A 9,050-nucleotide genomic window follows, 5' to 3' on the forward strand; every position below is an offset into this window, starting at 1 on the left:
CTCATTTGGCTCAGAGTAGCCAGCTCCGTGCCTTAAGTTTCCCATCTGTTGTGTTCTACACAATTCAGGCCTATATTGTAGAGCATCACATTCATGGTGAACAATTACACGAGTTTATTCTAATGGGTGTTGTTTAATTTTTTGAGTATACTGGCTGCATTGATTAACAGATTTTATTTAGTCATCTGTTCAGCCAGTGAAACACTCAACTAACTGTGAATTAAGAGCATAATCCAAGTTGAAATGTGAATTCATTAGTTTTCAATTTGTTTTTAATTTCATTTTGCTGTTTACTGCCCAGAGATGATAAATTGTATTTATGAAGTGTGCACTGAAAGAGGAAGCTGTAGAAACCCACAGTCTCTGTTTCTTAATTTTGCTTCTTACGTGGTCTGCACGTTTTAAAGTGGTGTGTGAGGCCCTGAGAATCATGGATGAATTTGAAAGCATCTCTGGTTCTTTGTGGGGATGGAGATTGAAGCTAGAGCATAAGCATGCTGGGCAAACACTCTACCACTGAGCTCTGTGGCCCACTGTCTTTTCATTTTGATTGATTGATCTGATTGACTGATTCATTCAGATAGGGTCTCTCTGTTAGCCTGACAGAACTGGAATTCTCTGTAGATCAGCCAGCCTCTGCATGTTGAGTGCTGAGGTTAGAGGTAGGCACTGAAACATTTAGATTCTCAGACGTCTTTAAAAATAAAGCAGACAGACAAAAAACTCATCTTGAGAAATGGTCTTTGGAAGTTGCTCAGGCTGTAGTCCCAGGCGGGTCTTGAACTTAAAATTTTTCTTCTGAAGCCTCTGGAATAGCTGAGATTTATAGGCCTGTGCCACCAGGCCCAGCTTCTAGCCAAGTGAATTAAACTAGATTAGTTAGTGCAGCTTTTTGATTAGAAACTGAAACAGTGTCAACTTGCTCATACCAGCCTCACCTCCTACCCCCCACCTCCACGTCCTCCCTCCCTCCCCAGCCTCTTTTAGGGGAGGCAATCTGAGTAGGTTGGAAATTTTGATTAAGGAGTCAGTTGTTCAAACCTAGAGGAAGCCTGTAGCCAGGAATTCAGAGAGTGCTCCTGAGCGTCCTGTTATTGGTATCTGTTCTTCCGTGCTCCCGTCTTTCCTCCTCCCTCCCTTTTCCTAGACGCTGTGACCACCCTCCCCCAGATAGCTTCAGCCATCAAGTTGACACAAACCTGGGAAAAGGGAGCCACAGTTTGGAGAATTGTCCAGATCAGATTGACCAGTGGCCATGTCTGTCAGGGTAATCAATGCAGGAGGGTGTAGCCTGTTGTGGGCAGTGCCATCCCGAGCCAGGCAGGCTGGGCCCTATGAGAGGCAGCTGGGCAAGCCCAAGGAAGCCAGCCAGTAAAAAATGTTCCTCCATGGTGGGGTGGCTTTCAGCTCCTGCCCTGGCTGCCTTCTGTGAGGGATTGCCACCTAAAGGTGTAAGCTAAATAAGCCCATTCTTCCCCTTCCTGGCTTTCTCTTCCTGACGCCCTGCATTGATTTCAGCTGCTCTTCTGTCTTGCCTTTGTGTCTAAATAAAAGTGGAGTCTGGGTCTCCTCACTTGGCTCTTTTTGTACCAGAGAAATTTTACAGTGCGCTTAGCATGTCTGAGGCCCTGGGTTCAAGGCCTAGCACCGAAGAGTGGAGTGGGGATTGTTTTGACATTTTTTGTGTATGTTTCATAAGCATATTTGTCCCTGTTTTGCATGTCTGTAATCTCAACACTTGGGAGGCAGAGGCAGGCAGATAGATAGGTATTCTGTGAGTTTGGTGCCAGAGTAGTCTACAGAGCTAGTTCCAGGAGAGCCAGGGCTTCACAAAGAAACCTTGTTTCAACACCTCTCCACAAAAAAAAAAAAAAACAACAAAAAAATCCCACCACCAACAAAAAACTAAGAAGAACATTTGTCAGTGCGTGGTTTAACCACTGCTCTGAAATGAATGTTTCGGAAACATTCATCTCTCCAAAGGTGTATCTTGATATACGGCCAGCTGCAAATGACTGTTTGGCTTTTGAAACTCTAATCCTGCCTCAGTTCTCATGAATTTCTTCTCTCTGATGCCTGCCTAGGATTGGCCTGGAGCCCACAGAGGAGTTCAGACTGGCAGTCAAGGAGTAAAAAGTGTCGGTGCTCCGGTGCTCCGGGGAGAGAGGAGTGGTTCTCCCTGGGGCTCTGTAAGTTTGTGGTCCCCAGAAGGGCCCCACTGACAGGGAGGTCTGTAGGCTTCAGGGAGAAGAGGTAACTGGGTCCTGGCCACTGGAAATGGCTCCGCCTGTCTGCCAGCAAAGCTCTATGTGGCCACCTATGGACAGCTCTGTGTAGACTAGCTACCCCTCAGTAAAACAGTGGTCCCCATTTCTTTAGAAAGACATCTACAAAAAATGTACATCATTAGGTAGAGCATAAAGTAGCCACAATAATACAAAGGTGATAGACACGCAGGTGGCTTTTATTACCATTAGTTTTGTTATGGAGTGCACATGTTAGAAAACATTGGAGGAGTGAATGGGCTTGGTTTACTGTTAGTGACAGATTGGTGTGCAGAAGCAGGGCCAGTCCCGGGACCCAGCTGGGCCCTGTGCACTCTAAGCATCTCATACTTCGTGATGGAACCATTACTTCTCAGGGATTTTGAAGTTTTTGTTATATTAACTGTGACTTGTTCTGAAATTCTGCCTTAATATCTCCCTGAAGTGTTGTCCTGGAATAACCTGCTGATACTTATAGAAAGAACAACCAGCATACTCTTTTTTAATGTAGATTTTATTATAAAAAGGGCTGTAGCCCCAGAGATGGAGTCTTCCATAAAATGAAGCTGAAAACTTGGAGGAGTAAGATGGCCGCCATTTTATTCTCTTAAGCAATGAACAGTTCACTCTCTCAGTTGGCAGCTTCGGATGTTGCTTTCAGATGGAAGCATTCTGGGACACTTCCCTTGCCAGTTGTGTGAACTCGGCATACGCCTGCCTTGGCCTTCCATAGGTGGGCTGCTCTGTAACACTGCAGTCACCTGGAACCCCACTTCTGTATCCCGTAGGAAACCTGGCCCTGCTTCCGACATGCTCCTCCTCCTAGGAACGCATCTGCCCGAAAGCAGAGAAGGCCGACTGTCCTCTCCGCACGGAGCTACCGTTATGGTAGAACAGCCCGAGTTTAGGCTGTAATGAAACAAAAACTGTAATCCATAGGGTGGAGCAGAATTGGGTATGTAGGTGGGAAAGGACTTTGCAGTTTTAGTAGGGCACCATGGTTGCTGTCCCTTTGAGAGACTTGACTAAAGGAGAAAGGGCGAGGAAGTGGCCTGTGACATTAGAAGGAGGGATATTTTTTAGGGAGTTGGAGCAGCAGTGCAAAATAGCTGCGTGGTCAAGCCAGATGCGACAGTCTGTTGTCCAAGTTGCCGTGACTGTAACAAAGTCCCACGAGTTCATCTCTTGAAAACAGGCTCTTGCTATGCTGCCCAGGTTGGCCTAGAACGCTCAATTTTCCTGCCTCTACTCCTGAGTGGGTAGGTTTTAGGTGTGTACACCATGTCCAGGGAGAGAAGAGGTTTGTGTTTATGGTTTTGGTGGGATGAGTCCATGCTTGGGTGAGCCTGTTTTTTGGGTCTTCCTGATGTTTTTGAAACATTGTGGCAGTGTGTGACAGAGGCAGCCCATTTGGCAATGGGCAAGAAGCAAGAGGAGGAGTGCCCAGGGACTAGTCTGACCTTCAAGGGCGGCCTCCAGTGAAGACCTAAGTGAGGCCCCATCTCTCCAGGTTTATGCTTTGTCCGCAGTGCCCATCTAGGGACCAAGCCTTTTAGGTACGGACCTCTGTGGTGACGGTATAGATCTAAACTGTAGCAGCGGTAGGAAGGAGAGGGGAGGGAGAAGATCGAAAGTTGGATAAGTAGTTTCCTGTGAGGCCTTGGGAGGTCACTGTAAGGAGTTCGGCTTTTATTCCTTCTGGGACAGTGGGGAAGGCTGCGTGACTGGAGTGTTCTGAGTGAGAAGAAGTGGGAACTGACCTGGTTAAGGGATAAGACTGATCAGGGAAGGCGAGAAGAGAAGTGGGAACATAGGGCAAAGACGGAAGCAGAGGTAGGGGCCAGTGTGCATATCCAGGCAGGACACAGTGGCTGCCTGCCCAGTGCTGACGGTGGAGCTGTGGGAAGGAGCTGCATTCTAGGCATATTCTGAAGGTCAAGCCACAGGATGCCTGCGGCTGGTTGGTAGACTACTATTTAACTGATTTGAGTTAAATAAGAGCAAGGAGAATGTCTGTTTATATCGACAAGTTCAGATGCCAAAGTTAAGCAAGGTTGGCCTATAACAATACTGGTTTTCCCTTTGTCCTTCCATTTGGCTGGAAAAGATAAACAGAGGAAGTTAGCTGAGCTTGAATTTAACGTTGGGCTTTACAGAATTTTTTTTTTCTTCTGTTCAAGGTTTTTCTGAAAGGGTTTAAAAACAAACAAGTGTGTGCTCTTGCATAATGTTAATAGATTTTTTTTTTTTCTGTTCAAGGCTTTTCTAAAAGGGTTTTAAAAACAAACAAGTGTGCGCTCTCACTTACATAATGTTAATAGAAGGCCTGAAACTTAGCCAAGTCCTGTTGATGACTTCCATCCTAAGCCTGCTGCTGACTAGACCTCCCATTCAGCCAGCCAAGGCACACCTCCCCGGATAGTGAGCTGTCAGGATATGAAAGTGAACACGCGTGGCGGGGAACTGGGAACTCTTGAGCCCTCATTACGGAGAGAGTGGAGTGTGTGATTCCAAACCTAACATAGGCTGCCGTCCTGCCCCTTGGTGGATACTGCCCCAAGCTAGCCTGGTTGTCACAGGTCATTTAGTCTGCCTCCTTGTAGAACGTGCAGCAGAAACTCAGAGGGCCAAGGGAGTAATAAAATTATGGGATAGTGTGGAAACAATTGTTTTAGAAGTGTTTTTTCTTCAGAAATTCACCAGAACTGGGTAGATGTGCTGTCTGACTTTTTTGTTTACCGGGAATGAAATTTGGAGAATTTAATCTGAAGCAAGAGAATGTAGGTCTGTTGACTATTTTTAGAGGTGGCCTCGACTCTGATAAATCTTACTTTGAGTCTTACTAGAACGTTTATTTTTATCATCATCATTATTATTATTATTACTATTACTATTATTTTTACTTATTGTTTTGTTTTTCGAGATGGTTTCTCTGTGTAGCCTTGGCTGTCCTGGACTTTGTAGACCAGGCTGGCCCTCTGCCTCCCCTAGTGCTGGAATCACAGGTGTGTGCCGCTGTGACAGGCACTTTTTTTAAGACCTGTGTTTATTTTTATGTGTTATGTGTATGAGTGTTTGGCCTGAATGTTGTCTGTGCACTGTATGAATGCCTGGTGCCTGCAGAGAGCAGAAGAGGGAACTGGAGTTAAAGACAATTGTTAGCTGCCATGCTGGCATGGGATACTAAACCCAGGTCTTCTGCAAGAGCACTGGAGCTCCCTTAACTACTCCATCTCCCCAGCCCAGTAGTAATATTTTTAAAACAACAGACTCCATTGTTACTGTTGTTAGTGGACTCTTTTTGTCTCTTTTTGTGACATGTTTTTTAAGTCCTCAGGCTGATTCCAGCCTTAACCCAATGTGTGGTTTGTTATCATTAGACCCCAAACACGTAAACTGTGTGTGTTGGGAAGGAAGGTTCTAGAAATAAATCCAAGTGTGTAACCTATAACCAGAAATAGAAGAACTCCCTCATGAAGTTTGTTGAAGTCTGCCGGGGGGCCATGCGGCTCTCTGGAGGAAGGGGAGGCCTCAGGGGTCGGGAGAGACCCACTCACGTGCCTTCCCTGCCTGTTCCTCACGGTGTTTTCCTTGTGTTTTGAACTTCACACTGTTTCTCAGCATTTCTGGAATAATTCCTTCTTATTCAGAAAGTCTCAGAAGGCAGCAGGATAGCTTTCTGCAAACTGTTCCTGGAAATGCGGTTGCTCTGGAGCCAGCTCCTCACATCTGACTGGGCGGGGATGAGTAACAGTCTCAAGTTAACACATACTTTTGGCATCTTCTTCGTACTCCAGATGCAGAGGGAATGTGTCAGGAAGAAAGTGCCCTTGGGTCAGAACTGTGGGTCAGGTGTGTGGGCTGTTTTGGTATCGTCCTTTGCGACACATGCACTTACCATTTTTCTGAAGCCAGAAAAAAAATTATTATTTTTTTAATCAGGAAAGACTGATGTACTCCAGTGCCAACCCAAGAACATTTACAGGCATCCAAGACTTTAAACGGATGCTGTGAACTTGTTAAAAAAAAAACTGTGACTCACCCAAATGCATTATGTTTATACATGCGCTGGTTATTTTCTTCGGAACAACAAAAGCTGCCCACTGGAGTGAAGATTCTGAGTTGTATTTGTCGGTTGGTAATTGGTAATTGGTATTATTTTCATATAATTGAACGTCGATGCTTTGTTCTCTTGCAGAAATTACCCTGTATAATGTGTGCCTGTGATGTGTATGGAGGGCCTGGCGAAGGTGTACTATAGTGCAGGCTAACTCAGGGATGCTGATGGGCAGGGGACCAAATAGTGCCAGTGGGGCATTATTTGAAGTGACTTATTGCTCCTTTAAGAAACACATATACATTAATCATGGAGAACCAGTAGACAAAAGATACTGTATAAATTCTAGATTCTTAATATATATATATATATATATATATATAGATAGATAGATAGATAGATAGATAGATAGATAGATAATTATATAATACAAGTTCTAAAATATCTAATTACATCTGGATACTGAAAACTATAAACCAGATAGAAAACTTGGCCTATGCATATATCTGAACACATATAATGAACACATTTGTTAGCATTTAAAGTTCCCTTTCAGAATGATTTCTTCTTTCACCTATGCATCTTTCTCCTCTCTGAGATCTTCTTACATAAAGTCACTTGTAATATTCGTTTTATGGCCAGTATACTCTGTTTCTTTCCATGCATTTATTTGACTGATGATGTTAATGAGTTTTACATCACTTTTTGCAAACACTGTAAGCTTTTCTGTGATAAACATCTTCGTGTGTTCTTTTTTCCCCCTCTACTTAAATGTAGTGTTGCTGTACACAGATTTAGCTTATTTAGTTAGTTATTCCAGGCAGCCTTCTCAACTTTGGATGTTCCTGTCGATAGTATTTCAGAGTTCTCCTCAGGGTAGATAGCATAAAGAGGAGCCAGGGACTTCGCTTAGTGAGTAGTGTGCTTGACTACCATGCTCTGGGTTTGATTCCCCCAGCACCACATGAACTAGGTGTCATGCTGCAGACCTGAAATCCTAGAACTGGGGATGCGGAGGCAGGAGGAGCAAATGTTTAAGGTTAAAAAAAAAAAAAAAAGCCAACTTCATTTATTTTTTTATTCCTTCTTATCAGAAGGAGCAGTTAGCGTCCATTTGCAGTAGCTGAGAGCAGCAGTGTCTCTTCCTATTAGTGATGTAACATTTCTTACTCACTTTTGTAGTTACTTTTGGTCTTTTGATCATTTCTAATAATTTTTAAACAAAGACTCAGTTGTCTCTGAAATTCATTCCATTGCTGAAATTTCTGCTTATTATCGAGCGTTGAATTTTTTGTTCTGGAAGTGTTTCTAGTTCATAGCTTGCATTGTAGAGTATTATTACCCTTTTTTATCATGTATCCTTCATGAAGAGCATAACATCATTTCTGTAGGAAATTTATTCTACTTGTATTTATTTGCCTCAGATTTTTCTCTATACTTGCGAGGCCAAAAACTGCATTTTTTCAGTCTTCAGCTTTAGAATTTCGATGGGAGCTGTTTAAATGGTCCACTTGTCCCGGAGAGAGGCATAGCTTACCAATTATTTTTTCATCTTAATACTGTTGGCTGTGAACCTCATTAATCCATGTGGTACGTTTAGGAGATGCTCCCAGTAATCATCCACATCACGCCTCTGTTCCACTTTCATTGCCTGGAGTCTACAGTCTCCTGTTGCAAGCTGGGAACAGGCCACTGTGAAGCAAAATGACACCTTCCTATCACCCTTCAGGCTGAAAGCAAAAAGATTTCTATAGAGTGATTAATGACAGATATGTAGCATCTTTGTGATTTGTTTACTTTCTCAGCTGTAGCTTTGCAGAGCCTTTATTCCTGTTGGAAACTCATGCTCTTGCTCTCCTGCTGTAGGAGAGCGTCATCTAAACAACGCTTTAAAGCATCCTTCAGCTTTCCAGGACCCTGGCTTTACTTCACTAAATCATGCTACAACCAAGTCAAGTAGACCCAGAATGTCTGGCCGCCTCCTATGGAGCGGGGCATGATCTGCCATGTAACCCTGGCAGTTGGTCTTCACTTGCCATCACTGGGAAGGCTAAGGAACAAACAGAGCCCTTGGGCTCCGTCCGGGTGATCACATGAGTTCTGGAAATTACCTTGTCTGGGAAAGTCCTGTGATTGTCGTGTACATATGTTTAGCTGAGTTTTCATACTCTTGCTATTATCAAACATTTTTTCATTTTACTGTGAAAATGTGTTATGCTCATGGCTTTCAATTTTGTAAATAAAAATGTCTGAGTAAGGTCTTTTAATTTTTATGTAAACTTGATAGAATCAAGCAAGCATAGCTTGTATTTCACATAAAAGCTAGGTAAACCCTCACTGAATGCACAGTGGACGGCTTGTTTTATTATGTGTTTGTGAAATGTCTTCCTGGTGCGTTTATTTTAAAATAAACTTCATTGAGTGGCAAGATTTCAGATTACTGGGTAATTTGATCCTTCTTGCTATACTCAAGAATTGAGTTAATTTGCTGCTGAGTTGATTCGTAAATGGTAATTACCTTATAAAAACTACTTTAAGCCAAGTCTGGTGGTGCATGCCTTTAATCCTCGTACTCTGGGAGGCAAAGGCAGAGTTAGGTGGATTGCTATGAGTTGAAGGCCAGCCTGGACTACAGAGCGAGTCCAGGACAGCCAAGGCTACACAGAGAAACCCTGTCTTGGAAAACCAAACCAAACCAAACCAAACCAAACCAAACCAAACCAAACCAA

General features: G+C 43.6%; 1 protein-coding gene across 2 annotated transcripts in view; it reads left to right on the plus strand.

Moving 5' to 3' along the window:
• The window catches only part of Znf704 (zinc finger protein 704), a 212,748-nt gene that overhangs the window by 35,285 nt on the left and 168,413 nt on the right, over nucleotides 1–9,050 (plus strand). The gene's annotated exons all lie outside the window — the stretch shown is intronic.

This window comes from Psammomys obesus, unplaced genomic scaffold, assembly GCF_907164565.1.
Source record: "Psammomys obesus unplaced genomic scaffold, mPsaObe1.curated_primary_1811, whole genome shotgun sequence".
NCBI lineage: Eukaryota > Metazoa > Chordata > Mammalia > Rodentia > Muridae > Psammomys > Psammomys obesus.